This window comes from Sceloporus undulatus, chromosome 4, assembly GCF_019175285.1.
Source record: "Sceloporus undulatus isolate JIND9_A2432 ecotype Alabama chromosome 4, SceUnd_v1.1, whole genome shotgun sequence".
NCBI classification, from domain to species: domain Eukaryota; kingdom Metazoa; phylum Chordata; class Lepidosauria; order Squamata; family Phrynosomatidae; genus Sceloporus; species Sceloporus undulatus.
In genome coordinates, this window is record NC_056525.1 from 127863397 (window position 1) to 127882059 (window position 18663).

Below are 18663 nucleotides of genomic sequence, written 5' to 3' on the forward strand. Positions count from 1 at the left end.
TAATTCTTTACAATGTTTGGGAAGAAAAAAAAATCCACATTTTCTCTGTAAGGCCAAAGAATGGCTACTGCCAGCCCTCCCCCCACCCATTTCTCCTTTTCATTCTTCACCATTCCTACCCTTAATTGTCTTTTCCCCATTTACCTCCTCCTCAGCCAGGAATTGTATTGCTTTAACAGCTCAGTGCCACAGTCTGCAGAACTCTCTCCAGAGCCCCGTCTTTCAATATCTTAACAAATTAGCCCTCTTCCATCTCATCTGAGGGCCCTCATTGGGGGCCTGACGAAACAGGGAGACATAAAACAGATCAGGAGTCTTGTTGTTCCCACTTCCAGTCCTGGTTGGCGGCACGTACACCATGTTTGCATGTAGCAGACCAAGGTTAAAAGCAGTAGAGGCTGGAAGCAAAGGCTTATAGCTCCACAGCTGAGGGCCCGAGAACCCATGTGAAACATGGGTCTGTGTTATGACTGGCTGTTTTTATTTGAACAAGCAAACTTATGGCAGGATTGGGGGATGATCGCATCAGGACTGTGCTATCTAATGAACGGGTTCCTAACTCGTTTGCCCCCATGCCAGAGCTCTGATGTAAATCATACCCAAGCTTCTATTCTATGGATTCTACCACTCAAGAAAGAGGTGAACCCCACCACCTAATAGCGGGGTCTCGATTCTCCTCAGCTTCCCTGGCTGTATTTTAGTAGCAGATATGTTGACTGCACCAAGCCATTTATCAGATTGTCTAGCCTGGCTGGAAGAGGGGACTCTTGCTTTGTGCCCCTACCTGCAGACTGTAGGCTGGGGCAAGACTATCAGCTCATCCCCAAGACTACCCTGTATCCAGTGTTTGCTGAAGGCTGGGACTGAGTCAGGGAGGGCAGCTGTCCAACACTATCCCAATTGTCTGTGGACGTTAAGGCTTGTAGTTTGGGAAGGAGGACCCTCTAAGCTTTTTCTAAGCCCTTTATGCCCACCCAGCTACTTTCCTTTCTTGTTGGGACCCATGAGAAGGGTTATGTTTATACATAGGAACACTCTGTTGGATCTAACAAAAAGGTGTTAGTGTTTGCCTCATTCCACAACCAAATTCAGATGCCTTTGGGAGGGCTAGAAAACCAGTGTGAGTGAAATAGTATCCTCCCACTTGGGTTTCCAGCGAATGGTATTGGGAGGCATAGTGTCTGTGAGAGTGGAGATAATATAAATAATAATAATAATGATTTATTTTAGCCCAGCTAATCACAAGGAATCCGGCGTTACAGCAAAATCATAATATAAAACATACAAATAAAAATACACTCTCTTCTTGAGGTAGCCCTGATGGAGATGGGACAGCCTTTTCACTCCCTCCCAGGCCAGAAGATGACAGTTGCCAGGGGGGAGGGCTTTCCTTCTTGAGCTGCCCTGTGGGACTATAAAGCCCTCACAGTTGGTAGCCATTGGTAGACCCCTTCTCCATGAACTTGTCTCATTCCCTGTAATCATTTAACAGAAGGACATTTGAACCACAAATAAATTCTCTGCTGGAACAGACCAAAATCATGTTTAGTCCAGCATCTGGTTCCCTACAGTGGCCAAGCAGATGCCTACTTGGCTACTTTCAAGGAAGAACAGGTGAGATTGTGCACCTGCACACAGAAATAGGCTTGTTTCTGTACTGGTGGGGAAGTTGGAAGGTTATGCCACTAAACATTGCCTCTGTCTGAAAACTGCAATTCTCATTCTCTCTTGTACCCACATCCACACACTTTTGCTTGAGCTTTTGCCAAGACTCTTGTTTCTTCCTCTATTTGTTGTTCAGAAACCCTGCATCCAAAGCCGCCTGGCCCTATCTGGCCTCAGGGATGAGATGTGGAGCGAAGAACATGAAGCCACCATGGATCAGTTTTTGAAGGATGTAACCAAGCAACTGCTCGTGATTTACATTGATGAGTTTGCTGGACTGAAAGTAGAGTTTGTCATGCCACCCCAGGTGGGTGTGGCTCAGTATGCCCTAAACCTCCCAAGGGCTCCTCTGTTTCTTCAACAATGGTCATGAGGGAGGGTTTAGTCTTTCTGTGCTAGCGCCCAGCAGCCACTGGTCCTCCGTGGCACACAGTTTATGTAAGTGCATGGCCTAAGAAGAGCCATTGTGCATCAGACCAAAGATCTACCTAGTCTAGTACATGATAATGTCTGAAGCAGGATTCTACTTTTTATTTTCAAAGCATCTGATCATGGTGAAGAGTTCTACTTTGGTTCAAATCCCTGAACATGGGGAGGTTGGATAATGAGAGGGCACAGCTCAGCACACACAGGAACATTGGCGCAGAACCAGCATGGACATTTGCCCATGTTTGAGACCCCATGTGTTCTTTTGAACACACAAATACAGTCTTTGTCAAATCTCCTTTTAGAACACTCCACTCGTGGCCACCACAACTTCTGACCTGGGGGACTTCAGCTAGCCTTCGTGAATAATAGCCACCAGTCATGAATCTCTCTAGATTTCTCTTGGATGGAAGGAGATCTTTCCTTTGGCTGGTGGGATCTTTATTAGCCCCTCAGTAGTTGGCCCAGTTGCATTAAATTAATGGCTGTGGGGGTTTTGCATGGAATGTACACAAAATATGAGGAGAATACTGTTTTGGACTCCCAGAATGCCCAACCCAGCATGGTCAGTGGCTGCGATGGTTGGGGGCTTCTAAGAGTTATAGTGTAAAAAGTTATATCTTCAGGTTCTTTTCAGGCATAAGGTTGATGCAGTGCTTCTGTGTTTTGTTCCTGTAAGCAATTTCTCTACTGTTCTGTATCTCAGGGTGGGAGGAGATTAAATTACTCCAAATCCCAAGGCCTGAAAGCAGCAGGAAAATCCAATTCTTAAATAAAAGCATGTTTGTTACAATCTACTGCCAAAAATCCATCCACTCCAATTTGTTCTGGAAAGCACATTGCCCAAGCTGGAGCAAGTCTCTGGTGTTCATTCCTGTTGTGGATTAGTGTGACATTCCAAAGTAGATCAGCTTCAAGGGCCTAGGGATGGACCCTGGAAAAAGCAGCCAGTTCAGAAAGTATTTTCCCAGGTAGGAGTGACCACATTGCATATCTGCCAAGGATTCCTCCATCTTTAATCCAGCATTGTCCCCGCAGGAACAGAGACAGCTTACTTATTTCATCCGCCGAGAGAACACAGAGATCACAGAAGAGAATTTCCATGAGGTGGTGCAGTTTGGCACTGTCCGGAAACCCTACATCGATTCCCTGATGCGCCTGCTTAATTCAGTCTTTCTCCCTCGGCTCTTTCGCAGAGCATCCTGGCCTGAGAGTATAAAGAATGAATTTTTCTCAGAAGTTTACCACTTCATGACTTCTCTCACAGGTAGGTCTCTGTCCTCCTTTCAGTCAACATTTGACCTTTACATTGAGCTGGATTTACCCTTTCATTAAGTACTAAGACCTCCCTCTAGGTCTTAATATAGTGCAGATCAATAATGTAGTTCAGATTGATCTGTGAAATGTAGTGCTCCTCAGGTGTTAGGTGTGCTGAATTGTAAGGGATGTGTCCGGGAAGAAACCAGGAACATGGTGTAAACAGGTTGTTAGAAAAAGATATTTCTCCTTAGTTATGATAACCAGACTCTCCTCCATGTTTGTCTGTCTCCAGATACTCGCTCCAGAATGAGAGGTCGCACTGTCCTCTACGTCCCAATGGAGTCTCTGACCATAAAGACGGAAGTGGCCGTAAAGGACAAAGCTCTGGTTCAGCGGCTGGAGAGTGAGTGATGGGTCTTTGGGGACCTGGGCCAGGAGGTGATGGGGGGTGGTAACAGAATCAGCAACATAGGAAAAGGTCTGATGGGGAGGATAAAGCTTGACCGAAGGGCTTCTGAGAGGAACAGCACTCAGACTGTAAGTGAATTAACCCCTGGCAGCATATGAGCTGCATCCATCATTCCCAATCATGGAAAACGGGTTTGTCAGGCTGTGAGCGTGTTCAGGGTCCCGTTGTGGGGTTAGTAGTTCTGCTGCAGACATTCTGTCAGGAAATAGAATGCAAGGGCGGCTCAGCGCCCCCTCCTAGCCCTCCCATCTTACCTTTGGTCTCATGGTGGAATTTGCTTCTTCTCTTCCATCAAAATTCTGAGCCACACACAGAATAAGGTGTACAAATGAAGCAAACAACTGAATTGAAACAACACTACCTCCCTTTTTTTATTGAGCCTTCACAAATTTTTTCCAGATATTTTGGCAACATCTGGGGAAAGTGTGCAGCCTGAAAGAGGAGGAGAGGCTGAGGGATGCCTGGGAAAGAAGCAGGATGTTATATCTGCTCAAGAGAGGGGCTGCCCATTCTAGAAATTTTATCTCCTCACATTTCAGATCTTTGTAGATCTTTCTGTCCCAGTTGCCTGAGAGCCCTTTGCCTGTCCCAGAATCCAGCTGTTAGAGCACTGCTGTTTCGTGCTGGCTTACAGCAATGGTGAGCAATTGTCAGGGGCTAGGGGCAGTATGCCCCGCCACAGGGCCTTAGAGGGCTGCACCTTCTCACACACCCCATTCCCATTTTTAAAAATTTAAAAGAACAAAGCAAATCATGAAATGTCCTCTGTGTGCCCATCAGCATACGCTGTAGCAGTTGCCTTGTTGTCAGTAATCCCCATATTATTGAGCACTAAAAAGATTCTTGCTTGCTGCTCCTATGGAAGATTGGAGTTATTTTTTGAAGACAAATTTTGGTAAAACTTGGAGAGAGTGGGGAAATCCTAAAAGATCTGGAAGCAGACTAGCCACTAATCCAGATCCTCACCAAGAGGAATTCTCAGATACGGACCATATTATAAGCTTGTTCATTTTTCCTTGCATAAGTATCTAAACTCCAACAAGCTGAACAATAGTTTCTCTTATCTAGGCATCCTTCCCCCAACCACAATACTTAACCATATATTTGCAGGAGGTCCAAATGACTTAAAGGTGATACCTTCTTTTCCACTATTGTTTCCCCAGAGAAATAGTCATAAAATAGACCTTTCCTCCTTTTCCTCCATGGATTTTCTTTTAAAGTCTTCTAGACCAGTGGCCATCACCACATCTTGTGATAACAAATCCTATAAATGAGTTGCACACTGTGAGAAAAATGCTTTCTCTTGTCTTTCTCTGAATCTACTGCCAACCTGTTCTCACTGAGTGATGTCACATTCTTGTATATACCAAAGAATGGGGAAGTTCACCTTTTTCACTTTCTGTGCATCATGCATGCTTTTGATAAATCTTTATTATGTGTCATCCTCCCGACCCCCACTGTAGCTCCCCTCCTGTCTTCTCCCTGGGCTGCTGCCTTGTGGCCAGCAACTAAACAATAAGATGGTAGAGGTGAGTCATTCTTCATCTTGCTCTCCAACACTTCCTCTCCGGTTCTGAGAGCTCTATTATAAAACCTGCTGTTATTATTTTTTGGGGGGAAATCCAATGAGGTGGAGGAGGAAGTGAGGGAAAACACAGAGACCAGAATCCGAAAATAAAAATGGAAGGGGAGCAGGAGGCCAGGCTTGGCTCCACAGTCGAGCCGATGTGTGGTTTTTGTTCTGGAAGTGTGTAGAGCTAGCCGCAGGGCTAAATTGAGCATGTCAGACTTGTCAGTGGCAGTGGCTCACTCCCAACATAGAAAACAATAATACAGGTGAGAGGGCAGAGGGCCTTTATATCGCTACAGGAGCAGCTCAGGCTGTTCCTCATCTGTGGGGAATTTGGAAAAGTGTATGCCTGGGGGCTCTGTGTTCTCATGGCAGCCAGCACTGCCTTAAAAACACTGACACCCAGAGAGCTTTCTGTTGATGCAACCTCTCCTTACATTAGGAAACTCTCATCTAGTGAGGCCTTGTGCTAACAGGGCGAACCACAGTCCCACAACTTGCAATGCTGTTCCTTCAAAGTGGTGCTGTGCATGACCCAACAGATTGCACCCTCCTGCACACATTACAGACTACCTCAGAAGACATCTGGTCGATGCTGTATTAAAAGTACACCAAAAGAGTTCCTGCTAGTTGATGCACATGGAAGAGCACCTTTGCTCTGAAGCCAAGACTAGTGCAAAGAGGAATGGGAAGTATTAAACATCCACAGTAGTAGTAGTAGTAGTAGTAGTTGTTTGTTTGTTGTTGTTGTTCTTTTTTTCTTCTTCTTCTTCTTCTTCTTCTTTTGCTATTTTTTAATTGATGTGCTATGTGTCCAAAGCCCTCGGGGTATTATCTTTTAGAGACCTGTTCTGCCCTTGCTTTCCTTATCTGGTGAGAGCTCCTGTGCCTTCGGGGAAGGACACACCTTCCTGCGCCAATCTATTCATCTTCGCCTCCAGGCAAGAGCCTTGTAGACAGAGCAAGCCATTTCTCATTTTGTCCCTTACTCCCCTCCTCTTTTAACCTTTGCGTGTATTCAAGTGTGTGGGGCAGGCTGAGGAGGGGCTCATCAGTTTCCCTCCCTCCCTCCCCTGTCTTCTGAGGGGAACGTTCTCCTTTGAGGGGGAATGGGCCTCAGAGAGGCCTGCAATCCAAGAGCTCCTTTGTGGAGAGGCCAGGCATTGAGTCCAAACAGGCCTTCCATGCTCACAACAGTCCTAGAAGAGCACCCCTACTACTGGTCCTTATGGAGAAGTGCACTACGTGGCAGCACCCATGTTGTCAGATATAAGCCTGAGTATATCAGTGTAAAGCAGGGAGTGAGTCAGGTTATAATCTGTAGGACAAAAGATGGGTGGGTGAAGCCTCTCTCTCCTCTAGTTCCCTTGAGGTAACTTTCCACGCAACTCTGTTCTTCCAGCAGATATGTCAGCGGTACTCACAGCTTTTGCAGTTGGTCTGAGCCCAGCTGGAGGAGAAATAACCTCAGGGGCATGGTTTGCAGAGCAGAGAAAAAGCAGCTAAGAGATGGGCCCAAGTGGAGGGAAGCAGCAAGTGGGAGGGAGGGTTTGGCGCCGTCACACGCACACACATACAGACACAGCCCTTTTGTGCTGCGATTGCACCCTGTGTGTTTAAAGATGGCAGGCCTCTTTGCTATTATGTCTGCTTTGGCCTTTGGGGCCCAGCCTGGTGTGTCATTGTGGCATTCATGTCTCCCTCGCTGTATCCCAGGGGCCTCTGGTTCCATTACTGCCCTGCAGGCAAAAAGTGTTGAGGAGAGAAATCACCAGTCAGACCTAGAGCAGCAGCTCGTTTGTTCCGCCCTGCGCAAATTCAATTGAACGTCTCGCTATGGACAAGGGGGAAAAGATGTTGACTGAATTATGCAGGCGTGTGCTCTATTAGGAATAATAAAGCCAAGCTGGGAAGGTGTGACTCACTGGGGGTTATTCTGTCCTTTTTCTCTCTCATGCAAATGGCAGAAGGAGCCACTGAGAGCAAGCTGGGGCTAGATTGCCCACTCCTCTCCCGTACCCAGCTGTCTGAGGGAAGTGTCGCACTTATGTTTTGAAGGGTACCCAGAAAATGTCCCTGTAGTTAAAAATGAGGCATTTCAGTCTCATTGGTCATTATTCTTCAGGGATGGGGCCTGGCTATGGTTCCCACAGCACAAATGCACACAACACTGCAAACATACCTTTGCCATTGAGCCGTGTGTGGAGCTGCGAGATCATCATACAGTTGTGTGTCGAATGTCTTCTGGGGTCTGGAAGTGCCAGCCTTGTTCATTCTATATTGCTTGTGGGTTTAAAATAAATTGCTATTACTCTTGGCTCTAACAATGAGGGAAAATAAAAGGCCTTAGTAACAACAGGTATTAATGACTCGTTTTCTGGACTGAAGCAGCAGCTCTTCAGTATGGCCCCGGTCTTGTACAAATGTGGGGTGGGAGAAACAGACTCCAGAGTTGTTCTATCTCCCCTTCATTAGTTTTGTAGGTTAGAAAACGGCAATGACAAAAGAGAGCGAGCACAAAGAAGTGGGATCTGGCTCAACTAGTGCATTATTTTATATCTGAAGTAGGGAATTTAAGAAAACAGTAGTGAACGAGCCCCTTTAAAAGTTGGGAAACGTATGAAGAAATCCCCCACTGCTGAATGCAGGTGGACGATTTGAATTCACATGATTGTCCCATAATGAGAGGCCTGTGGGTTGGCAGCCCCAGCCTGTGAAGTGCTGTGTGCATTAAAATTCCCATGCCTGGATATTTTGCATGGCAATGCATGCTTGGTTAAGCATCCAATTGGTACCTCGGTCGTCTCTTGTGTGACTAAAACTCAGCTGTTTATCAAGCACTTAGAGAACTTGGCTATTCTAATCCCTGGGCTCCTGATGTCTTACCCGTAATTTGGCACAGAGACTGCAGCTTCCACGCTGTGATAACTAACTCTTCCTAGGTGGCTGCTCTGTAGCTATTAGCCTCTTCCATTCTGAGAACAGGGGAGGAGCAAACTTACTGACCCGTTCGCCACCAGACTTTCCCCAAACAGATGGAGCTGGGCTGCTCCCGCTGTGAATTTCTGCTCTGAGGGGGTCTCATTTACCTGGCAATGTTTGGGGTGTCTCTCTCTTTCTGAAGCCTTGAGAGAACCCCCCTTGCGATTCAGTCATGGTGTTCCTCCTCCTTTTGCTTCTCTTCGACAATGCACTTGGACGTGGATGCATTGGGATCTATCAGACAACAGACCCAAAGTAGAATTTTCTGCTCTTAGCCCAGACGCCGCAACAAAGTCCCCAAATTAAAGAGCAGGGATGACAGTGCATTTTGGCAAGCTGCAGTGCCTCACATATAGAATTGTTAGGACAAAGAACTTGTGTATTCCATTCTGTTGTACAGGAGAGCAACATGGTGGTAAAACATAAAAGCATTATAGCACTCTGATGCTCAAAACAGTGTGTGTTCACATGGAACAAAGGCAAATGGCCAGGTACTTTGGAGTGATATTTTCCCTCCCCAAAAAGACATGTCTTATTTCTGTTTGGGTCACAGTACCTCTTTTCAGGAGCACTGTCCTCCCCAGGAGGTCTGTCTTCAGTGAGGGCATGGAATATCCAGAAATCTTTTGTAGTTTCCAGAGGGGCAGTAAGACCTCTTCATCTAGCAGCTGTTGGAAGGAGGTGGAGCAAGCCTGACATTAGCAGTCTAATATATACAGTAGATAGTATAAAAAAGCTGGGGGGACTTGCTCTAGGTCCCTCCTCAGTGCAGCATTTTTGTAGCATTATAAGAATGGAAGCCTCTGATTGTGTTTACATGGCTGGAGGTTCAGTTCTAAAGTGCTTTCTTCTCCCTTTCCACTGGCTGTCTATCTCAAATCTATGTCGGTACAACTTTCAATTTAATATTAGTCTGCTCACCAGCCCAGTAGATTTTTAATGTGTAGAAACACACAAGTCATGCTACAGGTTGGCAGGTGTGAGAAGTGAGCTGTCTAAGCCCCACACTTAACTGAAGAACTTTGCCTCAAAGTCCAAGGTTGGAAACATGTGGCCTAATCAGAGTTCTTGGATTGCAAATCTCAACAACCAACAAAACCAGAAGATTAGAGTTGCAGGTTCTCCATCTTGGCTATTTCTGGCATTCAGGCAACCCCTTCATCCTAAAACTGGAGACCTTTCTCACTAAGGCATGGTAAATATGACTCAAAAAGGAAAAGACTGAGCCTGTACTGGGAGCTGATTCCCAAGCTAAGACAGACTGAGGGATGAAGTGGTCATTGTCTTCCAGCTTCCATGATTCACTGGGACTGCCAAATCAAGGAGCTGAGGGCCCAAGAGGCTGTGGAGAGCAGAGAGAGTGCAGGCCCATTGGAAGAGATTGAGTTCTGGAGAACGCTGCATGGACCTCTCTGAAAATCAGCAAGCAGCTTGCCAGGAAGGGGTCAAGCACATAGAGTCCATCTTGTGTCTGTCCAAGTCCTCCTATGTGGCCCCATTCCAGCGACTTGCCAAACAAATACAGGTGGGCACATTTGGTGTGGAATAGGGAGAAGGATGTCTTAAGCAAGCAGGTTTTTCTTGGTTTCTCTTCTCTTGGGTTTCCTTGGGCTTCAGATGGGTTCACAAAGAACCAGAATACTTGAGCTTTGAGGAATAGCTTGATTTGAGTCCTGGGTTGTGAGAGGCTGTGTTCACTGCTGTTTGCCATTACTTTTGTTCAGGATGGGTCAGAGCAGGCCCAGTCCAACCTCCAGTTCCTTCCATACTGAAAGACCATTTCCAAGAACTTGCTACACTGAGACCCAAGATATCCCTGAGAAGCTGCCTCAACCTCATCAGTCTTGTCCGTATTGTGTGGGTCAACTCTCTTACTATAACAGCAGGGAAAGAATCACGGCTCTTTTCGAAAAGGTGCAACACTACTTCTCTATTCACTAGGCTGTTCCATTTCTTTCTTTTAAAATGTAAAATGTTCCAAACACATTGCTGTTAGGAAAAATAATCTTGTTTTAATAAGAATAAAGTGATAAAAATGATTCATTAAAAAAATTACACCAATAAAGCAGTCTCAGATCATATCACATCAGCAGAAGCAGGTAATCAAAGGGCAACCAACATTGGAAAGTTTGGAAAATAAAAAAGTGCCCAATGATAAGAGTCCAATGTGTTCAAGAAGTTGGATGACCACCACTAAAAAAGCTCTCCTTAGAATCAGATCCTTCTATTCTGGATTATGGATATTTAGACCAGGGCACTGTCATAAATCCAGGCAAATTTGTGTAGGCGACTTTGACGGTGCCCTCTGCTGTTGGGCACCGGAGGCTATTTGAGGCAGCTGATTTGGGATGTCATGAAAGTCGAGCAAATGGTCAGTTGTTTATTTTTAATAATTATTCAACAGATGAAATGTTTTGGCTGTTTTTTGGCCTCAGGTGCAAAAAACAAAACAAACCCCGAACCACCCTTGGCTCGCTTTGGATAAATAGGCATTGTGACTGAGGTGGGCACAGGAACAGAAGAGATGCACTGCTTTGCCTTAGGCAGTAAAAGTCTGCTGGACCTGCCCTGCTGTCTGACAAGATATGGCTGTGTCAGACATTTGGTGGCATTACTGGTCTAACTAAGCTAAAGATGACAGGAGGTGTCCCTCAGTGATGTCTTTTGACTTCTTGCCAGATGAGCAACAAAATTATCCAGATGTGTTGCAAAGACATCTCCCTGGACCGGCTGTTTGAGGGTTATGTCAACTCTTCCCGGCAGACTCTCCATGGCTGCATCTCCTGCATGATCATCTTGGAAAGAGAGCTACCAGCATGCAGCCTACATGCACAAACAAGTAAGTGTGCTTAGTCGTGTGGTGTGAGCAGTGCTTGGAAAAGGGGGGATTTGATATCCCGGGGGGGGGGGCTCTGGGAGAAATCCTCCGGTAAAGGAACTTTTCCAGCATGGTGGGAGTTGACGAGGAGCATTCAAAGCTGCTTTATGGTGAGTGAGCACCATAGGTTTATCTACACAGTGTTGTCTCCCCCATGTGGCAAAAAGGACACTGAGTCCTCAGGCAGAGGGAGACTTCTTTCCTGGAGCCTGTTGTTTGAGCTCCTTTAATTCAGAGGAGCAACTGTAGGGGTTTGGAAGACTATTGACTCCTAGGGACCCTAGAGGGCAATCCAAACAGGAAGTGACCCAGAACTGCATAGAGTGCATTCTGTTGGGAAAAATGTATCTTGCGTCTTGCTGGGAAAAATGTTCCTAATAGTCATTTTAGGTCCAAGAAAACCCTTGTGGGCAAAAGGGGTTTCTCTTGGACCCAAAATGACTATTAGGAGGCCAAATACCTGGCAGAATTGCCATCCACACATTCGGGCTGTATTTGAGGATATTTTTGGCTAAAACATTTTAAAAAAATTGGGTGAAATTAGGCTTATGACCCTGCACTCCCTACCCAACTTTATTTGAAGATGCTGGAAGTTGCTCTGCGTGGTTGTACACATGCACCGCTCTCACATAGGAGAATAGAAAGAAGAGATGGATTTGTGATCTTCACCTGGGGATTGGTTGCCAAGAAAAACTCTTTCTCTCAGACTGACTCTGCCTCCTCACAGCTCATGGCTGCCTCGCTGACAGTCCAATGTATTCAAAACCCACCTCATTTGTGCTCTTTTCCATTTGGAAGATCCCATCTGAGTTCTTATGAAGAGCAGGTCTTAGGTCTTCTCACTTTAGCAGACAGTCCCCTTGGGACTGGAGGCTGGGGCAAGCTATTTCAGTGTTTGTGTGTGTGTGTGCTGTCAGTGTGCGTGCACCCGGTGCACGTGCTTATGCTGCCTGCATGCAGTTTATTCTCTGTTTGGCAAGAAATCAGGTCTTTGTGTCTTTCCATGCTTAGATCGGAAAAGTGTGATTTTCTGAGACTAGAGGTAATAAGCAGAAGGTGAAATCAGTTTTGGGAAGAAAAATTGTTTGGTGTGTACACCAGCGTCATTATGAGAAGTCAGAACAGTTTAAAGGTTTTTATGTACTGTTTCCAATACCTCTCAGACCTTTTTTATTAAAGCTGCTGATAGTGGGACAATGGTCCCAAACACACTGCAGGATAATCCATGTTTGAATTGCTTTAATTGCTCTGGCTCAGTGTAAGAAATCCGGGAACTGTTTATTGTGGCACCAGAGCTCTCTGATAGAGAAGGCTAAATGTCTCACAAAACTATAGTTCCCAGAATTCCCCTAGCTTGAGCCAGGGGCAGTCTCAAAACTGGATTATTTCTGCAGTGTGTTTGAACCTAAATGAACTGTTGCCTGATGACTTAGCCAGTGAAGTTCGAAAGCTTGTGTTTTTGTGCTTTTTAGTTGGCCAATAAAAGATACCACTTTTTTGTGGATTTAGATATTTTAAAAAATAATAAAGAACTCTTGTATCTTTTCTTTCCAAGTAACATTCAGTTTCTTAAAAACAACAATACATGGGATTTCTCCCTCATTTTTTCGTGGGCTCTTCATAACACAGTTTTTCTGCTCCTCCACTCCATGACAGTCCCAGGTGTTTCGAGCCACACAGACTGTAAAGTCTGATCTTGTCCATCGTAAAAATCATTCCTTCCTTCCTCGTGTCTCTTGGGCTCCAACCAGCGCACTGCATTTTGATAGCAGTGCCATCGATGAGCTAGAAGGAAAGAAGCGTAGTGTGGGGCCTGCTTTTTATGGCCCTTGTCTGCCCTTAGTCTGCATCCTGATGGCAGCTTATCCTTGGCTCCACGGCTCCATTCCAGCCTGGCCCATCTTCTGTTCCCTGATTTCCTAGCTGTACTCAGAAATAATGCAACATAATCCATCAATTATGATAGGGAGTCAGGTTAAGTGGGTGCCTGCTCCTTGACAATTAAGTCTAAGTGTTACTTGTCTGCTTAAATTCAAATTAGTAGGGCTGGATCAATCTATAAAAGATATAAAGACATTTAACATGCGAGACAGCTCTGATGGAGCAGGCGCGGTCAGGCCTAGATTAGGCTCTCGAGCCTTGCTCCTGGGGTGAGGGTTCTTGCATGTTCCCAGAGCTCTTTGATTAGATGATTTCTTCAGAAGCCGCTTGCCTGCCTGGTGACGGTGGGGAGGGCAGGAAAGAGATACAGACAAACAGGGAGAAACACTATCTGCCTGTCAGTCTTCTTATTTCCCAAGATGTTGGGACTCCACCTTGAGGAAAAACCTGTCTTGATTTTCTGAAGTGTGGATGCTCAGTAGATACATGCTAATCCATATGCTGGTTCTGCCATTTTTGCCCCCAATTATTGTGGCCAGGTTGCAGTCTAGTCGGTGACTACACGTTTTGCCTTAAATCTGATGGGAGGGAGTTGTAACCCTTTTAACCATATGACTCTTCTGACAGGCTTTCTGGGAAAGGCTGGGTGCTGGATCAGACTAGTATCTTTGCCCAAGTTGATGCTTTTGTCCAGCGCTGCAAGGATCTCCTGGAGGTAGGTGGCATGTCGCCCCAAAGGCCTGTCCACTCAAATGCTTTCACTTGTTTGTCTCATACAGGTTTCAGGAATCATATTTGATGTGAGCTGCAGATGTCATAGGTTGCAGGTCCAGGCTGGATCTTTCGACTGAGGTCAGACCATCTGATCTGGGCTCTCTCAGGATGAATCCCATTTGGGGGAAAAGCAGGATAAAAATAAAAAAAATAAATGTTTGGCTGCTGGTGGGAGAAGAAGATAGCAGCCTTGAGGAGAAGTGTGATGAGTTATAGTGGTAAAAAACGGCCCTGGCCTCTTTGTCTGATAGGTTCTGTGACAAGCCAGCACTTTGCACGTCTGGAAGATGGCAAGCAGACACCACTGCCTTGCTTCTTTGGCCAGAGGGGCCCCCAGTGGCCAGGAGCCTACTGGCAGATGGAGAGAAACCTTCCACAAGTACCACTCAACCACTCCGAATGTGAAGTGGGGGATCCTAGACGTAAAAAACACCTCTTGGCGAGGACTTCAACCGGTGAGAAGATGCTTCCGCTATCCTTTGAAAGGCCTTAAGGAGGGAGGAGTTCTAGAGAAGAATGAGGGTTTCCATAATTATTGTTTTAGCTACAGTGGGCCACATGTGGTCCCCCAGAGTTTGTTTTGCAACCCTCTCGTGCCAGAAAGTTGAATAAAGAAGAAGAGGAGTAGGGAACAGCACATCTTAGCCTGTCATATGTGAGGGATGGGCAAGTTTTTAAAATAATAAACCAATGACTGTTACCATATTTGTGTCCATGGCTACAGTGTTGTTTTTTCCTGGCAAGCTCATCATAGACCGAGCAGCTAATGGGCTGTGGACCAACACACATCCTCAGATCACCAGTTTTGAGTCAGCACTGGTGTAAAGGACACTGGGAGAATAAAAAAATCAATACCCAGAGATGAGGCAAACTCAATTGGGGAATTAAATGCCCCGTGTGTTCTGACCATTCACTCCCTTGTTGCTTTGAATTCCTTGGGGACCACAGCTTCGTGCTGGTGTCAAGACCTGGAGGGTGATGACCCAGAACTTGATGAGTTCCGCTTTTGAGACAGTGAAAGATGTCGAGCAAGGTGTGAAGATCCTGGACATCTTCCAGCATTTGTCATCACGAGAGGTACAGCTGAGGCAACTGCTGCCTTTGAATCCAAGGCAGGGCTGAATCTTGACAGTTCAGAAGAGAAGAAAACAAGATCAGCCCTGAATAAGGATTGCATTGCAATGGGGATATAGCTGCAGGTGCCTGAATGACACCACAGTTGGGGAACACATATTTGAAGTCTGAGAGTAAGACCTTGGGCATCTTGCCCTTAACCCAGTGGCTGTCTTAGAAAGAGCTTAGCATTCCTTTCCCAACAGACACCACATGAGCACCCAACTTCTAATCCTGTTGGTTGCTGTTTCTGCAAAAGCCTTGGAAGCTGTGCGAAGGGAGGTGTTGGGAGATTTGGGGAACTCTGGGGAGTGCTCTGTTTCGCTGGAAAAAAGATGTGGTCCATGTTTTAGCACAAAAGCACATCCCACCATCCATCCTTTCTCTCTCCCAGGCCATCAAACGCACCTTTGACAAGAAAACAGTGGACCTCTACATGCTGTTCAACAGGGAACTCGCTCTGGTCCAACAAGGAACTGAGCAAGAAGGTCCATTCCTCCCACCATACATGTGTCATTATCAGGCATGGCCCACTGGGTTCGTGCTCTGCGACGTCGCATTGACAAACCCATGCAGGTGGTTCTTCTGTTCCTAGTCCTGTTAGTTAGACCAGAGGGGAATGGCGTTGTCCACTGCTCGCCATACTGTGGCTGGTGCCCATCTGGCCTGACTGTCCTTGAGCCCAAGCTTTTGGTGTAGTTGGTGTGACTATGGAACACAAATCAGCTGAAATCCACATGCTGTGCATTGTGTAAGAGTTTACCATACCAACTCTGCTAGGCTATCCTTCACAACCTGGGACTCACTGTGTCTCTGATAGCCCCCTTGACACATGCAGTGGTAGTGGACAGTGGCTGGGGGGATTGAGAGGAGTGTCTGGCAATGTCCCCATTGCTGCGCCTGAGACAATTCTACAAGACCACTGGGAATCTTCCAGAGGTCTAGCAGATTGATGTCATTGATTTGCATCTTGTTATGGAAATATAGCCAGACACATTTCCAATCCCCTCTGCTCTCCACCAGCAATGGAACACATTAAGAGGTGGCTGTTGCAGTGTCTTGGTGAGTCTGGTTGGCTTTGTCATTTCAGTAGGAGGAAGGGACCCTTTCTCCTACCAACCTCTGCAGCAACCAGACAAATAACCTACAACACAAGGTAGAATACTCTTGCATATATCACTAACATAATCCTGGCTGTAGATCCCAGGAGTTCTGATGGTCAGTGAGTTGGTGATGGTGGGCAGTCCAGGGTAAACTCACCAGGCTGAACTACACCTGAAGCCTCTCTTCATAACTTATGAGCAGTTAACCCCTGCCTCTTATACTGTAAGCAGACGTGTCTTGCTTTCAAGGTTTCAACTTATTTGCCATAATCTAGTTGTCCCTTAATATGGCAAGAGAAAGTGAGCAATGGTTTTTCTGCTTTGGTCATCTGGACTACAGAAATTGTGGTGTGGGTGGGCAAGCTCAGGGTCCCGGGCTATTTTTCTGCCTCCATACTCTGCTTTGTAACATACCAGCCCCCAAAAGTGAACTAGAAGATTTCGAAGTCAACTTTTGGTTTATTAAAAACACACATACACGCACACACTGTTTTTTGGAGGAGCCAAAACAAAGCATGAGAGTGATGCATCTTAAAGGACAATAGCTACTCCTGATGGCTTTTCAGAGTGACAATTCCATTTTCCGCCAGCCAGAATTTTCCCACCATTTTGAGGTACTGGAAGGATAGGAGAGGCCCTGACTCAGGAAAAGGCCTGAAGGACATGCAGGCCATTTGATTCCCATCCCTCAAGTAAATATGTCCAGTGGTTACAGAGACCCCTGTTACCAGTAACAACACTTTTCTCCACAGCAGTTTTATATGCTTGTGGGGCTGGCGGAAGGAAATCCTCCCCAGCCCTCCTGTGACTTGGGGCCCATTTGTTGGTCAGCAAAATCATTTGGCCTTGGTGTAGCACAGATCACTGCTCTTTTATGCATCGAGCAACCTCATCAATGTTTTTGTCTCTTTCTTCTCAGCTATTTACCTCAATAGCATCCTCTGTTGCTGAGTTCTTTGACAGGTTTAATTATACTTTGAGTAGAAACAAAATGGCATTTCCACCATCAATCAACCTTCCCCACCCTCTCTCTGTTGATGCCCTGAAGACTGAAATTGCAAAATCCTTGTTGGATTAAAACAAACACTGCTACCGAGGGCCTCCCTCGAACACCCTGCCCAATTCCTGCTTCTCCCCTGCCAGAGCCTTCATTTTTATGTTACTAATGATAGTTGGGCAAATCCTGGCTCCAATGATGCTCCTGTGCTCTGCTTTAGATGTTGATTGTGTCCTGGTGAGCTGTGCTTGTCCCCAAACACTGCTCTTGGCAGGCAGAGTCGATGTGTGATCTCAATACTTTGTAGCTCCACTGTCTCAGACCTGGGGAAGGTGGGATGGATGTACACAGCTTTGCAGGCCTAATGCCAAGAAAGTTCAAGGTTTCCCACTGGGATTGCTTGACTTCCCAACTACTGTGGTGGGTAAAGCTCCAAGCTGAAACAGCAGGCAGCTGGAGGGGAAGAGGGGAGAGTAGGAGACAATGGTATCTGGTAGGTGGCATTCAGAAGCTGGGTATGAGGACGATAAGAGCCAGAGTTTGAAAAAGTGACTTTTTAGGACTAGGACTCCCAGAATCTTCTGACCATGCTGGCTAGGAGACTTTAGGAGCTGTAGTCCAAAGCCAAGATCCTATTTTTGAAGCTAGCAGAACAGATAGTTCCACTGGCATACCTAAGTAGAATGAGGGAGAGCAGCGGGATAGTGGCATGGGCAGTTCCTGCATCCAGCTGGGGGCTTCCTGTTTCAGCTCACAGGCCAATCTGTGACTGTCTTGGGGGTTTATCAAACAGGGTTTTTCCAGCTCAGATCTAGGGTGATTACGAATCGAGTGATGCGAATTCACGTTATAACGTTAATGTATAACATTAATGAAAACACCTGGTTCCTTCCAATGGAAGCTCCTCCCATGGGGCTTCCGCATTGCTTCCGGACTGAATCCTTACTGGCTCCTCATTTTGGAGAGTCCGCTAAATAAGTGAGTTGACAGGATTCGCATTGAGGCTCGCTTCGAATTCACTGCGTATTGGTCTGGTGTGGAATGACACTTTGCTTGTGCTCTGGTACACCACCACAAAATCCCCAGGTTGCAAATTTCCCATGATGCCGTGCTGCAATTTTGCCCCATTAGCTTCTGGTGCTCCCCCCTGAATGAATGCATTCACGGTGCTCCCCCCAGTGAATTTCTTTCACTGCAAAATAATCAGTGTAGAAACTGCAGTTCTACTTGGAAGTAAATCCTTCCTCCACCTTGGCCCCACTTTGGAGGACGTCCTGCCCCCCACCCCCAAAGAGTCCTTTAGAAACTTTACTAACCCACTCTCTCTCTTTTACTGCAAAATAATAATAATAATAATAACAACAACAACAACAACAACAACAATAATTTTGCCGGTGGGTGATACATTCAGATGAAGCAGAGGGCATTTAGAGATAGGTGACATTCCCTATCATTCACGTGAGGCTAGGGATGGAGGGTAGATCCAGATGACAGATCCGAAGGGAAAGAAACAGGAGGCTGGAGGGAGAGATGGAACTCCCAGAA

General features: G+C 46.1%; 1 pseudogene; it reads left to right on the top strand.

The window, feature by feature from the left end:
• The first annotated feature begins 516 nt into the window (after positions 1–516).
• LOC121929042 overlaps positions 517–18663 on the top strand; it is a 20748-nt pseudogene continuing 2601 nt past the window's right edge.